This window comes from Silene latifolia, chromosome 6 (genome assembly GCF_048544455.1).
Source record: "Silene latifolia isolate original U9 population chromosome 6, ASM4854445v1, whole genome shotgun sequence".
NCBI classification, from domain to species: domain Eukaryota; kingdom Viridiplantae; phylum Streptophyta; class Magnoliopsida; order Caryophyllales; family Caryophyllaceae; genus Silene; species Silene latifolia.
Genome location: NC_133531.1, coordinates 117,161,063 through 117,180,249, shown reverse-complemented (window position 1 = coordinate 117,180,249; position 19,187 = coordinate 117,161,063). Strand labels below are relative to the sequence as shown.

The 19,187-nt window shown below is 36.2% G+C and overlaps 2 long non-coding RNA genes across 2 annotated transcripts; one reads left to right on the top strand and one right to left on the bottom strand.

Moving 5' to 3' along the window:
* Nucleotides 1–9,832: 9,832 nt before the first annotated feature.
* On the bottom strand, nucleotides 9,833–11,278 carry LOC141587152 (uncharacterized). Its single transcript, XR_012519711.1, has 2 exons — nucleotides 10,683–11,278; nucleotides 9,833–10,514 (listed from the first exon to the last, which is right to left on the bottom strand). It is a non-coding gene; the product is annotated as an uncharacterized LOC141587152 (long non-coding RNA).
* A 5,516-nt stretch (nucleotides 11,279–16,794) lies between these two features.
* On the top strand, nucleotides 16,795–18,005 carry LOC141658928 (uncharacterized). Its single transcript, XR_012549530.1, has 3 exons — nucleotides 16,795–16,876; nucleotides 17,730–17,876; nucleotides 17,982–18,005. It is a non-coding gene; the product is annotated as an uncharacterized LOC141658928 (long non-coding RNA).
* Nucleotides 18,006–19,187: the final 1,182 nt, after the last annotated feature.

Sequence of the window (19,187 nt, the reverse complement as noted above, 5' to 3'; positions counted from 1 at the left end):
GGAAAATGCATTGGAAAGAGAAGTATATTATTATATTATCTTGTGAGAGGAAATGGACCCTTCATTTCTTTCAGGAAATGGGGAGGATCCAAACTCCTTATTTATATATTTAACGGGTCTGTAAAAAATGTTAGACCTCTAAACAAACCATTTTTCTTTGATCTACAATTAAGATTAAATGTCACTATAAACCTCATGCAAACAATATTTCTCGTGCGATCCTGGTACATTTATTCTCTACCATCAATGTAGAACTTTAATTCATCAAGTGATGTTTTTTCTTGACGCGAGTACGTAAAGCTGACCGTGACTAAAAACTGGCTTCGATAGATAAATTCCAACATGATTAAGTGATTGTCCCTAACTCTTATTTATGGCAATTGCTTTTTCGGCCTTAATGGATACTGTCTCCGCGCTTAGGCATAAAAGGATCTTTGTATCTGAGGATGCCATTATTATCATCTGGATTATTATCTTTTGGCCGACTTTGGATTCCTAATTATTTTCCCTTCTGTTGCTCATTATTGTCTCGAGTTTTAGCTCTCTTAGACTTCCGATATATTCCCCATGTATCTTAATCCATGTCGGTCCTTCCTCGTTATCCTCTGCCTTTGCTTAAAAATGGTCTTCGTGCGGGTCTTTTTCCTTCACCGCTCCGCATGCTATTTCTCAATGTATAAATGTTTTATTCATTTTATAGATATAATCTTCTTATTATTAATGCTTTCAACAATGTCTTGTCGTGATCCTTTAGAGATTACCGGAAGGAATTAGCGGAAATCGCTCCCAAGCAGTACAACTTTCCCTCCAATGACTCTGCTTGTGTATCCATGAATGTCATTATATCCTTCATCGTTCAATCTAACGGTTCAAAAGCAAATCTATTATCCATAAGAGCTCAGTCCTATATAATTAATGATGTTACATATGTGTATGTCGTATGAGTTCTCAAGTTGCTTTTTTTTTTTTTTTTTTTTTTGAAATGTTATATGTTGAGTTCTCAAATAAGTCAATAGGTATCTCAAACCTACTTTGAGCAATCCTTCTTCAAATAAAAGCAGCTTTGCAAATCTGCAATACCTGAGATTTCAGAGTTCCAAACAATATGGTATGTATTTAATTATCGTATGTTGAATAAATTACGTGAACCAAAATAACTTATAGATTAAAGTCTCTCTCTCTCTCTCTCTCTCTCTCTCTCTCTCTCTCTCTCTCTCTCTCTCTCTCTCTCTCTCTCTCTCTCTCTCTCTCTCTCTCTCTCTCTCTCTCTCTCTCTCTCTCTCTCTCTCTCTCTCTCATTATAATTGTAGGATACCTACACTTACTCAACAATGAACCTCAATCTATCTATAATCCAATTAGTACATTTTGTCATAATTAATCACTTATTTTTTTTGGGAAATATATTTCTGTGTAGTTCTTCACAATGAACTAATATAACCCAAACATGTAGAAAAAGTCAAGACACTCTACCAAAACCTTAAATTAAGTACACATAGAATACCACTTTTGCTACTTGTTTCTAATTTATGTACCGCCTTATAAAGAAGGAAGACTTGAATTGTTCATTTGACGTTGCATGACCATGATCTGGATCTAAGAATGTGAAGGTCATCACAACTTTCTACCTCATATGTTAATTAACTGTTTTACGCAGTTAGTTTTGTGGCCTTAACGTTTACATTTGGAACGATATTATTTCAAATAACAAATTATCACTTTCGCACATTGTAAAATTATATAAGGAAAGACCTTAATACCTTATTATGAAAAGTGTTGTTTGGTAGAAGTTATTTTAATGAGGGTTTTTAGGTAAATAATTAATTTGTTTTACAAAAAAGCTTATGTAAAACGTTTTTATATAAAAATTATTGAAACAAATAAACACAGTAACCAACTACATGGGAAAAAAATTAGTACAAAGAGAAAGGTCTTTAGGATTATTATATTCGTAATTTACTACAATACGATTATACTCCTTCAATTTTGTTTTATCATCCTATTTTTTTTATTTTGGAAAGTATTTAAGAAATAAGATCTGTGTAAATTACAATTCTACCACACAATTAAGAAGAATGAGGCTAATGTCATTTTGATAGAGTGAGTGATAGTTAAAAGATTACGAGTAACAGTGCTAATCTTGGTGGTACACTGGTACTCCATCCATTTACCATATTATAATTAGAAGTAGGACTATTAATTTGAATTTTTTTTAAAAAAATAAAAGGAGAATAAAAGTGGGATGGAGGGGTAACAAACAAAATTGTGTTTGGCCCGTCCCCGTTCCGGTCAATTGTTTCCAAATCCATTTTTGTATCTCGCAGTCATTTGTTTACCTTTTCATGTTTGGATTGTTTCCATTGGGTAATTTGATCTTCCTAGCTTATTATTGTCCACTTGTCATCCAATAACAACCACCATAAATGATTCCCTCCTTTCTTTTGGTATTTGTGTCAAAATGAAAGATAAACAAATGATAGGAATAGAGAAAACTAGGTTGAACGTCCGTGCGTTGCAACGGGATAATTAATTTAGGTTGGTAATCATTATTGTAGGAATAATAATACAAACTCTTACTTCTAATTATAAGCATCAGATCACCCCCACCTTATGGTAATCCGATGTGGGTCGATTATACTATTTATAGGTAGTATACACCACACCTACATTAATTTTCAATGTGGGACAAATAACATATTCTAAGAAAAGTAATAGTACAAATAAATTTTTTACCAACCATTTATAGATTATTAGGCGATGAGAACAAACTTTTACAAACTTTTAAGAGCTCTGTATAAGACAATACTTAAGAGACTTAAAAGATTTTGGGTTGATACCTAAGTTTCAAGGATGACTCCTATTTATATATAGTATATTCACCGCAGCAAAATTTTGAGAGTTCATCTTCAAATTGGTTATACTCAAATCATTGTTGAAGTTAGAAATATATATGAGTATATGATATTGTGTTTGTATCTTTTAATCCTTTTGGAATTCTATTGAATCTGGATTATTTTTTGGTTGAGATCTCTTTGTTCCTCCTCTAGAATTGTTTGTGATTACAATTCTAGAAGACAATTTCTAAGTTTATTTGTTTAGGTTTATTCTTCAATTCTTTTGTGGGTGCTCTTTTGTGTCTTTCTTTTCTATGAGAGTTTCCGGTTTGATGCCTTTTTTTCTTAATTCTTGGTAATTTGAAAATCTTTGATTTTCTTTTACCATTTTCATCCTTACGGATGGTATAGGTTGATTTTCAATCAACCTAGTTTACTTACCTTACTAAAAAAAAATAGTATATTCACCGCACTTACATTACTTTTCAATGTGGGACATATAACATACTAAGAAGTACATATCTTTTATATCAAAAAATTTTAGGTTAATACCTAAGTTTCAAGGATGTCTCCTATTTATATTTATAGAATCACCCTACTATTCTTTCGATGTGAGATATATAATTTAATTATTTAGACGTAGTATGTTAACCATGCCTACATTATTTTTCAATGTGAAAGATATAACATACCAAGAACTAAATGTCTCTTCTTTAAAAAATCACTATTGTATACATATTATTTTTCTTTGAAGGTAAAACCACTTAGTCTCGATCATTAGATAGGGATCTCTTCATCGTGCATATAACGACTAAGTAACGCTCTATTAGAGCACAGGAGACAACTATTAGTAAAATCTTTAGTTTTGTACTGTGTTAGGAGACTACCATTAGTAAAACCCTTTGTTTTGTACTGTGCTTTAACTTTGTATATGTTGTAATGTTGTTCATTATAGGTTGCCTATGTGACACCAATATTAAGTGATTTTTGCTTCTCTTGTTCATGTTCTTAACTCTTTCCCGGGTAGTTACATCAATCTCCAATTTATTTTTTATATCATAACTTAGAGATAATGATAGAAAATCTTAAGAGAGCTCTTTAAAATAATATTTATGAGACTCAAAAAAATTTGGGTTGATACATAAGTTCCAAATATGTCTCCTATTTATAATCATAGGATCACACTACTTTATACTAATCTTTCGATGTGGGACAATTTTACAATTTATATGTAATATATTCACCACACCTACTTATTTTCCAATGTGGGACAAAACATACTAAAAAGTACACAATTTTACATATTAAAAAGTACATCATCTTTAATATGTGCAAATAATATGAAATCTATACTCTAGTGATAGCATTTTTTTACCACAAAGCTAATTATATTATTTTTACAATTTTTTTAACGATATTTTTTTGCCAAATAAAATGTAAAAGTTTGATATAAAAATTGGAAATATCACTTGAATATAATTTAAGAAATATACATATTATAATAATTAAAAGATTCTCCACTTTATTTTTTACATCAAAAATTATACTTTCCTAAATTGATTTTTTGATGATGTGGACGCTCTCAGATCGCTCGAAAAAACTCTCTTTTATATATATATATATAAAAAAACTCTGGATACATACCTCTTTTATATATATAAGAAATATACATATTATAACAATTTATATACCACAAAGCATACCAATTTATAGGAGAAAATGTCTTTAACCATTTGCTTGTTTAGTTCAGTAATGTCTGTTTTACTAGCATTCTGATTATGCCTCTAAGTTCGTAGATACATACCTCTAGTTAGCTATACATTTCTTTAGGTTGCTAGATACATACCTCTAGATAGCTAGATACATGCCTCTAAATTGCTAGATACTTACCGTTAACTAGCTAGATGCATCCTTTAAGTTTGTAGATACATTTCTCCAGCTAACTAGATACACTCTTTTAACTTGCTAGACACATACATCTAGCTAGCTAGATACACTTCGTTATGTTGCTAGATACTTACCTTTAACTAGCTAGATACATTCTTTTAAGTTGCTAGATACATACCTCTAACTAACTAGATAAATACACTCTTTTAAATGTCATACAAGGGTAATGTTGTTATACAAGAAATAAGGATAAGACGTTTGTGCAGGAGAGTAAATAACATGCCGTTTCAATTGTGTCATAAAATTGTGCCAAGAAGAGGGTACTTGGTCAGCTAATAGATGATGCGACTACATAAACAAGTCGAATTTTACTGGAGGGGAGGTAGGCCTAGCAGTTTTCCGTTAATAAGGGAGTAATGATCCGATCCAACAGTTTCCTACTGATAGGATACCCCACTAAAAATGCATAATCACATGCTATAAACAAGTAACAACCACAACCAAGAAGAGCACTACGGAGTTAATTTAATGACCCTTCTGGCACTTCCCTTGAAGCACCAAAAAGGGAGGCATATACGACAAAAGTTAAGGATGACATTCTGTTGGAGAAATTTAGTGTTATAATTAATGATTTTAAGACTCATTTCTGAAGCATTTGTCTATTTTGCTTTAAAACCCATATATTTTCAAATTTGAGGTATATTTGATTTAAACATGTCACTACATCCCCATCTTTATTTGAGGACAAGGTTTTCGATAATATATGCCAAGTCTGACTTGGATGCATAATAATCTCTAACACCCCTACCTGAGTCCAAATAACACAGGTTCACAAAGTACAACTTGCATCAGCTAGAAACCACTGTGGGTAGAGAAAAGGAGCAAAGATGGTTTAACAACGAACCTGATGTACTTCCTTTAATGTAGCAGTTAAACGTTTCTGCCTTTTACCGAGGTCAACATTTCCTCTTTCCATCATTGCAACAAACTCATTATATAATCTATACGCCCGTCCTGCAATTTTTGAGATGAACAATCAGAATGCTAGTAAAACAGACATTACTGAACTAAACAAGCAAATGGTTAAAGACATTTTCTCCTATGAAGATTTTAACATATTGGAAAGTGACAAAATGTGGTGTATTTGTATACTAAACTGAGAATTCTTACATTAGGATAGATACACTTCTTTAAGTTACTAGATACATATCATTAGTTAGCTATATACACTCCTTTAAGTTATTAGATACATACCTTTAGATTGCTAGATACACTTCTTTAAGTTGCTAGATACATACCTTTAGCTAAATAGATACATTCCTTTAAATTGTTAGATACATACCTCTAACTAGCTAGATACACTTATTGGCTGGTTCTTATTTCAAAAATCTACACATCCGTTAAATTTGTTAGGTACATAACTCTAGCTAGTTAGATACACTTCTTTAAGTTTCTAGATACATACCTTTGTTTAACTAGATACACTCCTTTAAGTTTCTAGATACATATATCTACCTAGTTAGTTGCACTCCTTTTTCACGATTACTCATTGCCATCCCTAATCTTTGTGTTTTTATAGAAACATTTTCTCACAATATCAGTATCAGATGTCAGGTGTATATTATGCCTACTCTTTCATGATGACCAATACTAACTATCATATTCGGGTATAGGCTTACAATCCCAAACTTGCTGGCTATCTAAACTTTCTCTCTTGGCAGATACTTCAATGCCTACATTACAGGAGTTGTCACTGCTGTGTCCGACACTTGCAGCTGAGTCGGAGTAACATAGCATGATAGTAGATGTTAGAGTACAACCTTGCCAACAATAACTTCATTTGTATAATTCACAATATCAGTATCAGATGGCAGATCAAATTGAGGAATACAGTGAGGTATGTAACTCAATGTAAGTGATGGCACTCGGGCTACTTATACAAATATGGGCAGAGGGAACGGTTGAGCAAGGGAGGCACATAGTAGCAAAAAAAAGTTGTTAATTTATGTTAACATGAAACAAGTAATCATATAAATTGTTAACATTGAAACAAGTAATCATATAAATTTATGTCCATTAAAACCTTGACAAAGAAATCATAGAAATGGAGCCTAAGCAAAGAAGCAGCTATCCTCGGTTCTTTAGCAACCGCATTAGCGACTACAGACCAAACAATCTCTTCAAGTCTAGGACATGAATGGTCATAGAAAGACGGATAAAGGGGACCGCCATTGTTCTCCATGGAGAAGCATGGAGGAGCTAATGTGAGAAGAGAAAGAAAAACACCATTAAAATACCAAAAATTCAAAGTAATACCAGAATACATAGCATAAGACATTATCTTGAAGATACATTCCATTACATATAACTTGCTTTTGTGAAGCAACAACTCAAACACATAGTATTTACTTTTAAGTTGCAAATTCATTTACAAAAATCAATTATGCACCTAACGAAGATGAAAAAATTCAGATTTTACAAATCCTAATTTTTTCGATTATAACCTAATTTTTCGCTTACAACAGAATGATTTATCAAAAAATTAAACAGATCTAAAAATCGTAATTGAATCTTAACTTTCTAATTGCTTGAAGATTAAGATATGTTTGAAGAGTAAGAATCGAAACTAACCTTTTTTCTATAATAGACTGAAATTCGTTCTTGGGAAGGTGGTAGAAGCGGCGGTAGAAGTGACAGCCGATGGTGGAAGTGGCGCCGGCGGTGGAAGTGTGAGAGACGATGGAAGTTGAGTGTTTGTGGTGGGAGGGTGTCGTATGGTTTCAGTTAGGAAGAGAAATAAGAAGGCGAGCTTGAATATGACTTTAATTGGTTAGTTCGTACGATTCGTACATCGTAACTCGATTCGTACACAACCCGCCCTATATATATATATATATATATATATATATATATATATATATATATATATATATATATATATATATATATATATATATATATATAGAGGTGGGATCCGGTGAGAACGACTATTCGGTGAGAACGGTGAGAACGCACTAGATACATTAGAATATATATAAAAGGTGCACTTTTTTTTTTTTTTACCAAATCTCATATACACTTTTAACTAAAGTAGGTACACTTTTTTACCAAAATTCTATATACGCATTTTAAGAATGTAGATACACTTTTTTTTTTTTTTAACCAAATCTCATATACACTTTTAACTAAAGTAGGTACACTTTTTTTACCAAAATTCTATATACGCATTTTAAGAATGTAGATACACTTTTTTTTTTTTTTTTTTTTTTTACAAAATCTCATATACACTTTTAACTAAAGTAGGTACACTTTTTACCAAAATTGTATATACACATTTTAAGAATGTAGATACACTTTTTATTCTAGGTACAATTTTTAAGTGAATTCTATACACTTATTTTTTTATCCTAGGTGCACTTTCGAATTTCATTCTATGTACATTTTTTAAAGAATGTAGATGCACTTTTTGCTAGCACAGGTACAATTTTTTGATAGATTTTTTTTAACCAAATGTCATATACGCTTTTTTTTTTCAAAATGAAATAGATACATTTTTTCACATAAATTTTAGATACACTTTACAATAATGTAGTTACACTTTTTTCCGATCCTAGGTACACTTTCCCCAATCTTCACCGTGGTAACCGCCAGTGATCGGAGACGTAAACTACAACGCTAATATTTATCACCTTTTATTTCACTCCACTACCCACAATTTGAATTAAAAACACTAATATTAGTACTAGTCACTTTCCTTGCCTATTAATTATGATTTACAAGTCAAAATTCAACTAACAAACAAAACAATTTTTACATAAAATGTGCCTAGAATTTATGGGTATGGTACAGTTAGCGGTTTCCTACAATCAGTCACCGTTGTATAATCTTGTCCTGTACGCCTTTAGTGCAGCCGGTATCAAACATGGAGCTCATGTCAATCCTCTTGTGAACCAAATTACAAATGGATCAAATTTGTGAATTGTCCATGCCACAAATTCAAGACAACACACTAGAGCAGCACCTTTTCCTATACAGATCCAAGATGTTTCAGCCTCGCACCTCTTCCTATATCAATCCAGGATATCTGGTTTAAAGCCATGTTTGTAAGATTTGCTTTGCCCGAATTGCAGTATCTTTCAAAATAACCCACAATAATAAACATGTAGAAAATTTTGGACCTGATTGTCGAAATTGCAGTACCTTAACCAACTGTAGTTACACTTATTACTATTGTAGATACATCTTTTATAAAATTAGTATCCAAAATAAACACACCCTTAATGACACAGTTAATGCTCTCTAACCACCAACACCTGTAACTGCAACCACCCCAAACACTGACTAACACCACGCCACCACGACCCCGTCGCTAACATCACCACTACCACCCAACCCATAAACCATATTAAGCACCCTCCTTCCAACCTACCAGCAAAACCATCCTACTCCCACCACACAATAATTATCTCGGTGAGACAACCAAACGTAACCTCATCTCCATCACTGGCAGCAGCCACCCAGACCCACGCCGCAAGCATCACCTGCCACCACAAACAACGCCATGGAAATCACCGGTCATCCAGAATAGCGCATATCCGTCGCCGTCTTTGTCTGCACCACGCGTCATCAATAACAAACGCAAATCTACCAGCGGCGCCTTCTCCACCACTGCAGACAATTATCCCATTGCACCTCCGATACATTTTTTCAACATAAATTCTACATATGATTATAGATACTTTTTTTTAACAAAAATTCTATATAAACTTTATAACAAAGGAAGAGTAACTTTTATATACCTAAAATGGAAACGTAAAAGAATGATTGGAACAGCCAAAAAAGGGAAAAACTAAAGAATTGACCAAGACAAAGAGAGTAACTATCAACTTTGAGTTGCTACCTAGAGACAAAGATTATGTTTGAGCTTTCCAACATGATGAATTTAAGTGCACCGGAATTACTGGATAACATACTTGGGAAGAAATATAGATGCTCGAATGGCCTAATACTTCGTGTATCAAACCTTCTAAGGTCGTTCAAGTCACTTCCTTTCTCAAATTGGCATTGGACCGACAATTTGCAATCTGTTCTACAAAGGTCAAACGAGTGACTTGAAGAGATTCAGATCAATTAAATCACTTGGTGTAGAATGAAAATGAAGATTATCCGCAATTGATCGATACAAAAATTAAGCAAACAGTGTCATCGATCATAATAATTCTAGAACAGCCATATTGGAACTATGATTTAAGAAAGCGCAAACTGAAACTCATTTAATATTTGTTTGAATCATAATTTGGGGTATCCAAAGACTTTATACAAAAAGCGAATGTGCGGTGATCGCAACAGAGCTGCATAGACCTATGAGTAATGGCAGTAATTGATTAAACAAGAACCAATTTATACACTTAGTGAAAAGATCTCGTTTAGTAATAAAATAAATAAAGGAACCTGGAGTGACACAATGGGTGAGTAGCCAAGTCGATCTATTGCTTTTGAGCAACAGAAAGTCCTATCGCACGAAAGAAGTCTTATTCTTGAAGGTGTCAGCTGTGAAACTACGGCGAACCTCTGCGAAATTTCTGTCCCTCCTCACATCCTAAACCTCGCTCGATCATCTTCCCCATCACCACGCCACACCATTGAGCATCATCAACCCCGACTTTCCAGTTTTGTGAACCTCAGATTCTCGATTCTCCTTCCTCCAATTTAAGTACCACATCCTTAACCACCCTATATTCACCATCTTCCTGATTTCGGCACAACTCCATGAACTCCATTCAACAATGGAACCTACAACATTCGAACTCCAGATCTCGATTATTTTCATCAAATCATGTATCTGGTTTCTATTATGATGTACCTCAAACCAATTATAATGTACCTAGTAAGTAATTTTATGTATCTATGTTTAGATACATTAAAATAGATCTGAGATACATTAATATGTAAAACACATACACAAATTTCGTTTTGCTTCAACAATGATGAATTTGATGATGGTGACGGATAAAGCAAAGGTGATGACGAGGAGATTTTATGTGATGTGACATAGACTGAGCCGCTGAAGGTCGTCACATCGGTTGACGATGGAGAGAACGGTGAGTTTAGCTCCAACAACTGATAAAGTTGAGCAGTTTCATCGATTAATTGTTCGACAAATTGACAAATCGAATTTCGATTGAAATTAGGCTAACAATTCCAATGTTGATGTTAATAAAAAAAATTTATTCGGCACCTAATTTCGCAAACCCAGCAACCAACTCGGAGACTCGCGCATCGGATTCAGAGTTGTGTTTTTCCAACTCGAAGGTTTTGGTGTGGAGTGAGCGATGTCGATGTCGGTGAGTTCAAAGAATTCGGATGGTGTTTCGCCATTGCGGGTTGTTATTGTCGGCCATTAATGGTGATTTGCGGGTTGTTGTAGTTAGATTTGGGAATTTTTTTCTTTTTACGGAAATGGTATGAGGGAAGTACTGTAGAGAGTAATGTGTGCAGCGTCTTTTTTTGGTGTTCATAAAGTTGAGTGGGAAGTGTGTTCTCACCGTTCTCACCGAATGATCATTCTCACCGGATCCTAAATCTATATATATATATATATATATATATATATATATATATATATATATATAGAGGAAGGATCAAGTGAGTCCACCTTAAGTCATTAAGTCCATAAGTCCCATTTATAGCCCTTAGATTGTGAGGATGAATGGCTAAGATTACACCAAAAAGCAACTTATAACATTAAAATAATATGTAGACTAATTACCTCTCTCCTTAGGCTATTAGACTTACTTCATTCTGCATGTATGTTTCCCCTCGATCACTTGCACGTTATTCAACTTTCCTCCACTTGATCATACAACCTCCTCATAATTTCAAAAAACCGTCCTTCCTTATTCCTGTCTTTCATTTCACATTTCTTCATTTCTTTTCTATTCCTTACTGTTCCATTCTCTTGCTTACCAAATACAACAAATCCATTTCTTTTCTGTATTCTATCGCATTCAAACCTTTGTAGTTCCTATCTTTGTTTCTTTATCTCAGTTTGAAGGTAATTTATTGATCATCCTTTATTCTTTTCTTTGTTTAAATTTTTTATTTTGCAATTTATGCTTGATCGTAATTGTTTTATTGCGTGTTTCAATTTTATTGTGTGTTTCAATTTCTGTGATTTTATTGTGTGTTTGAATATTTAATTAAATTCACAAAGTGTAAATCAATTGATGGGTAGTGACAATGTATTTGTTAGGGTTTTAATCGAGCCTGTTTTTGGGGATTGTAAATGTGATGTAATTGGGACTGTGAATGTGAGGACAGCCGAAGTGTAAATGTGAGGATAGGAGAAGTGTAAATGTGAACAATCAGAAAGTGTAAATGTGAGGATAGGAGAAGTGTAAATGTTATCAAATAAAGCGTAAATCTGACTCAATTGGAAGTGTAAATGTGAAGATATTCAAAGTGTAAATGTGATGATAGAGTAAGTGTAAACGTGAACACTAAAACTGTAAATCTGACTAAATTGGAAGTGTAAATGTGAAGATACTGGAAGTGTAAATGTGAGGATAGAGTAAGTGTAAATGTGAATAAATAAAGGGTAAATCTGACTAAATTGGAAGTGTAAATGTGAAGATACTGGAAGTGTAAATGTGAGGATAGAGTAAGTGTAAATGTGAATAAATAAAGGGTAAATCTGACTAAATTGGAAGTGTAAATGTGAAGATACTGGAAGTGTAAATGTGAGGATAGAGTAAGTGTAAATGTGAACAAATAAAGGGTAAATCTGACTAAAGTGGAAGTGTAAATGTGAAGATAATGGAAGTGTAAATGTGAGGATAGAGTAAGTGTAAATGTGAATAAATAAAGGGTAAATCTGACTAAATTGGAAGTGTAAATGTGAAGATACTGGAAGTGTAAATGTGAGGATAGAGTAAGTGTAAATGTGAACAAATAAAGGGTAAATCTGACTAAAGTGGAAGTGTAAATGTGAAGATAATGGAAGTGTAAATGTGAGGATAGAGTAAGTGTAAATGTGAACAAATAAAGGGTAAATCTGACTAAAGTGGAAGTGTAAATGTGAAGATAATGGAAGTGTAAATGTGAGGATAGAGTAAGTGTAAATGTGAACAAATAAAGGGTAAATCTGACTAAAGTGGAAGTGTAAATGTGAAGATAATGAAAGTGTAAATGTGAGTGTAGGAGAAGTGTAAATGTGAATAAATAAAGGGTAAATCTGACTAAAGTGGAAGTGTAAATGTGAAGATACTGGAAGTGTAAATGTGAGGATAGAGTAAGTGTAAATGTGAACAAATAAAGGGTAAATCTGACTAAAGTGGAAGTGTAAATGTGAAGATAATGGAAGTGTAAATGTGAGGATAGAGTAAGTGTAAATGTGAACAAATAAAGGGTAAATCTGACTAAAGTGGAAGTGTAAATGTGAAGATAATGAAAGTGTAAATGTGAGTGTAGGAGAAGTGTAAATGTGAATAAATAAAGGGTAAATCTGACTAAAGTGGAAGTGTAAATGTGAAGATACTGGAAGTGTAAATGTGAGGATAGAGTAAGTGTAAATGTAAATGTGTAGACTGTTATAGGTTGACTGATACTGTGCATTTCTTATGTAGTTTTGTTCTGATTCGGATGGTATCGATGGAGAAGTACCGGAGGTGAACAACAACCGGAAGTTACCCCTCTTTTTTCCGTCAAGTGTCGCCCCAACCGGCTTCACAAGCTTATTGGTAAGCTTAACATTGCCCAACGAGCTGCTGTACAGAGGATTGGATTTGGGGGTCGCTTCATCTTAAACTCAGAAGTTTCCCGCTTTCACATGTTCCTGAATTTCTTGAGGCTTTTAGCGATGGTTCTCATGTTTTCAGGGCGTCGGAGTTGAAGGAGTTTATGGTTACTAAGTACGATGTCTATGATGTTTCATGTTACTGTTGGTGAGAGAGAGATGGAAATAGTACCTCTTTGGACACATGCCTGTGCTAAAGATGAAAAATATGTGCGCATAAAACAAGCGTGGCGCAAAAAGTTCAAAGTGAAATCAAATTCCGATTCTATTCCTTTAGGAGACGTCTTCAATTATATTGAGTCGAGCAATTCAAAGATGGAGGCGATGAATTACGCGCTTTGTTTGTGCTTCTTAGCATTTCATCATTCCTTGCGCCGACATTGAACAACGGCATTGAAATCAAACTTTTGAAAGTGGTTGAAGATGTGAGTGCCATACTAGGAGTATGACCGGGTGCTCGTATGTATTGGAATGTCTAGCTAATGCTGCGGCCTTAGAGGCTCGCAATGTGCGATCACATCCGCTTGGTTGTATCCCTTTCCTTATGATTACTTATTTTCAATTTGGTATGATTACCGTGGCAAGAGTTGCCCGATGGCCTTCCACTTATTCAAATTGGGATCGAAAACTCTATCGAAGAGGTTAAAGGATGAGTTGGACGTGGGTCCACTGGGTCGCCTAACTTTGTCGAAGGTGATGTACCCGCGATGTCAAAACAAGACCCAAGATGAGAAGGACACTGGTAATACGATGTTGGCTATAGCTGGCGTGCCCAAGGCGCCATTGGCAAGCCCCACGCCTCTTCTGATTTCAACGTCGGGTACATCACCCGATAAGAAGTTTATTCAGATTGAACTCCCTCCCGGTGTTGAAGATGACGATGAGTTGAAAGCTAGGGCTGTAGATGTAAGATTTATGTTATGAATGTTTAATTAATCGCATATTTTTATTTAATATATATATATATATTGAGCAGGTATATTTTGTGTATCTAGAGTCTTAAATCTTTTTTTGTTACCAATTGTAGGGTGTACACGAGCTGTACTTGAAGATTCAAAGGAACGTGTGTGGCCTTCTATTCCTGGTATACGGATGCAAAAGCTTGAAATGCTTAAGAAATTAACAACAGGTGCTACTTCTTCAACTGATCTTGTTCCTTCACAAGCGACGCAAGCTTTTTTTGAAGGAGCAAAGGTGAAGGAATATGTTGAAGAAGTTGGAAATTTAGCTTCCCAAATGAAAAAGTATAATGATAACGCTCCCTCATTGTCGGATGTTGGGAAGGTGGCCAAGAAAAAAAAGGCAAGCAAGAAAAAAAAGACGAAGGCTCCTAAGTTCGAGTTTACGCCTACTGTAGAGCCTGTATCACTTGCAGAAGATTCTGATTTACATGATAAAGCAGGTGATGCGGCGATGTCAGAGGTAATGGAGACCGCTGATTTCTACAACACCGCTGAACTTAACGAAGCCTGTCGACGAGAGGAAGAGGAATGCGGGCTAGATTTAACCGACGACTTGACTCAATACACTGATCGGCAGATTCTAGAGAAAATTTATAGCCCGGATGAAGTTGAAGAAGCGTACACAAAGTCCTCATTGAACGAGGAGCAGGAAAGTTTGGGAGGGGAAGTGCCTGACACTAGTGGTGGCCCAGAGAAAACTGAAGATGTTGTCCAGAAGTGTAAGTCAGAAGCAACGAATAAGGGTGATGCGGATGTGGTAGGTCGATCAACAAGATGGTTCATCTTGATTCAACTAAAATTTATTTTGACCACGATATTGATAATGCGCTGCAAGGTTTGGCGAATGTTGGGGATGGTGGCGGTGAAGTGGCGGAGGGTCACGTCGAGATAGGTGAGGATGAGATTGTGCGGGGTATGGATATGGAGTCGCTCAAGAACAGGGGCCTTTTTTGGCGAAGAAGGGGAGCCGTCTTCTTCAAAAGTAGTAAACAAGGTGGGTGTGGATGTGGTAGTCCGTCAATTGAAGATGGATCATCTTCATTTGAGTTGAAATTTATAGCGGCAAATGATATCGATAATGCGTTGAAAAAGTTGTCGAGGGCAATGTGACATTGAAGTGGCACAGGGTGGTGCACTGACAGTCCAGGATGAGGCTGTGCAGGGCATGGACATGGAGCCGTCCCAAGAGCAGGGGCCCTGCCGCGGGCCCGAACCACTCGGGGTTGGACTAGTGCCTGGTGAGGTGGGAAGCTAGCGGTGCACCGGGAGTGGAGTGGAATCGTTGGCCGACACACCAAGTCGGTGGTACGAAAGCACCGGATGGTGAGCCTGGCGTTGTTTCGACCACAGTGCGTGAAGATGCATCGCAAGAAGGTTTAGAGATTGGTAGTGGCATGGTCAACGAGGAAGGTGAGGGCCTCTTGAACAACCTGGTTGCCCTGGTTCATTTGAGAATGATGACAAGCCCATGGATGTTGCGGAGGGTTCGAGATAAGGTTATTGTTGAAGCACCATCCTCCGAGTTTAAGTTGCCGGAATTTCATGTACGTTTATATCTACTGCGAGCTAGCCGAGGCGTTTAAGGGGTTCCGGGTGAGGATTTTGGAAAGACGATGTGGCGAGCCCTTCTCAACCACCGTTCCGCGGATGGTCGGGAAATTTATGTCCCCCGTAGTAATATGGATCACCACCCTTTCCTATTTCATTCACCCGAGCCCTTACAAAGTGCATGGAAGTGGTCCCCGAGAATCGACTTGCACCATGGATTGTGGGAACCCATGCCCGAGGGGCTTTATTCTGTAGACCTGCAAATTTGAATAAGAATTTATTTAGGGGTGTTTTTAAGGAAAGGAAATATGTCCTGGACTACGTATTTAACAAATCAGAAGCTTGGTTGAAAGGGTGAGTCGATTAATTTCTATGTTAAACATATTAATACTTATATGTTGTCGTAACCATGTTTGCCTTATATAAATCAAACTTTTTTTGTAGGGAAGAATTGGCAGTTTTTTCAGACTTTTTCTTCGTGTCACGGGAAGACATGTTAACCCTTGAACCTGGACAAGAAGTTATGAATTCTGTAATCGATTGTTGGTGCCTACTAATCAATAAGATGATGTACGACCAAACCGCACTGATTGCATCCTCTCGTTGTTTCTTCGGGCTTAGTCACACTGTACTTGCCCTATCCTCACTCAATGCAATTTTTATAGTTCCAATTTAATTGATTAGTAAGTGTCTAAATTTAATAGCGCGCTTTTGTTTGAACAGAGCCACACACCGAAATTTGGAAAGCCAAGAAGAAAGGAATTGTTCTTGACAAAAAGGACGAAATCTGGGCTGGGTGGGATGCTTGGATTCAATCCTGTTTGTCTCCATTTCAACTTGGATCTGATATGGTAAGTGTAAATGTGACCTATTGTGAAGTGTAAATGTCATCACACCGAAAGTGTATATGTGATTTTCACAGAAAGTGTAAATGCCTGGATGTGATTAAGAAGAAAGTGTAAATGTCATGGAACATGAAGTGTAAATGTGATACGTAGTGAAGTGTAAATGTTATGATGTATAGTGTAAATGTGATTATATAGAAAGTGTAAATATATTGACATAGCGAGTGTAAAGGTGACTAAATAGAAAGTGTAAATGTCAAGACACATAAAATGTAAATGTGAAAATATGTAAAGTGTAAATGTCATGACATATGAAGTGTAAACGTGAGACACAGTGAACTGTAAATGCCATGATGTATGTATTGTGGAAATGTGAACATATAGAAAGTGTAAATGTGATGACATAGGGAGTGTAAAGGTGACTAAACAGGAAGTGTAAATGTGATCGCATTTAAAGTGTAAATGTGAATATGGAAAGTGTAAATGTCAGCACTTTGGAAGTGTAAATGTGAGATATAGTGAAGTGTAAAAGCTATGAGACGGGTAGTGTAAAGGTGACTAAATACGAAGTGTAAATGTCATGACATATGTAGTGTAAATGTGAATATGGAAAGTGTAAATGTCAGCACTTTGGAAGTGTAAATGTGAGATATAGTGAAGTGTAAAAGCTATGAGACGGGTAGTGTAAAGGTGACTAAATACGAAGTGTAAATGTCATGACATATGTAGTGTAAATGTGAATATATGGAAAGTGTAAATGTCATGACACAGGGACTGTAAATGTGACGAATTATTGAAAAAGTAAATCTGAATTTTTTACTGAGTGTATCTTTTATGTCTTTGTTGTCACACCCGCCAGGTCTTCATCCCGATCTTATCTGGCAATAATGATCATTACAGCTGTGCATGCATAAACTTCGTTTCCGAGCAGATAGAGTATTTGGACAACCGTCGATACGACGATGATTTTGAGAAGCTTCCATATTTTGGAATTTCCCGCATTGCGGTAATAATTATAAATAGCATTCCGTAATTTGTTCTTCAGTGTTGATGTATTCTGGAATTGTAAACACTGTTCTTCAATTGACTTTTTTTTTAATTCCTTTTACAGTGTGATTTAATGGGTGCGTATCCGAGTCTAAAGGGTTTGTCGAGGATCAAAGGTTCTTTGGGTTCAAATTTGTGAATGTCGAATTTAAATGGCAAGGCACGGGTTATTCTGCGTTTGATTGCGGGGTGTACATGATGATACACATGTCGCTTTTCAATGGGAAGCTATTTGATCGCGCCTTAGGTGAGATGGACGTTCTGAACCTCGTCCGGGCTGAAGTGGTGTCGATTCTTATCCTGAGTGACCATAACAAAGTGAGGGAGAGCGTTCGCTCAAGGATAACCCAATTCAGAGATAAGTATGGTCAAGGTCTGAACCCGCTGGAAAACCTGGTCTCCAATGTTACACGAAGCGGAGTCCGGACGATGAGGAAGAGATTACGTACGAAACGACCTCGTGTTGCGATCCCACCCCTAAACGCGTAGAAGGAAGCCCTGGTCAATCCCGTAGCCATACAGCGGAAAGCGCCCATTTGTTGTTCAAGCGTCGTTGCGCGATCGTCGGGTAGCCAACCGTTGTCACCGTACGGAGGCCGTCCCCGGGCGGGGGATGGCTTGGTTGCTCAATTGATCAGGGGGTCAGCTGCACGCAAACTCTTGTTGTCTCGACCTTCTTACGGAACAATCAAAGTCTGGTCAGGGGTATTCGATCACGTCGAAAGCATGCGGTGGACTATTGCCTGTTAGACGACTACAACTTTGAAAATTCGTTAGTTCCTGCCTGTCTCTTATAACAGGGCCAATTCGTTACGATATTTAATTTGTAACTACTTCTCAATTTCTTACTATTATACGTGTGTTTTATTGCAGTGAATCAATCTCTTGGTACAAAGAGGCATGCGACGCCATTTGCATACGGTCCGACATCATGACCATGCTTCCTGAGGTTGTAATGTCGCCTGTTGTCATTGAGTCGTGGGCTGTTTTGCTGAACCATTTGGAGTCTGCTGAACACTTACTTCCTAGGATGGCCTTCTTTGGGATACGTCATATGGTACACCGTCCCCCCCTCCTCCCAGCGCACAAAGCCTCAAAGTTATACATTAGTTCTTTCTTTTATTATGAAGTCTCACTCACTCCCCTGAACAGGAATGTATCATGCAGCTTATGGATATACGTGAAGCAGGCTCACAGTCTAATGACATCACTGATCGGCTGTATCACATTTGGGATACCTTCATCCAGGACTGTGATAAAACTTTCAACC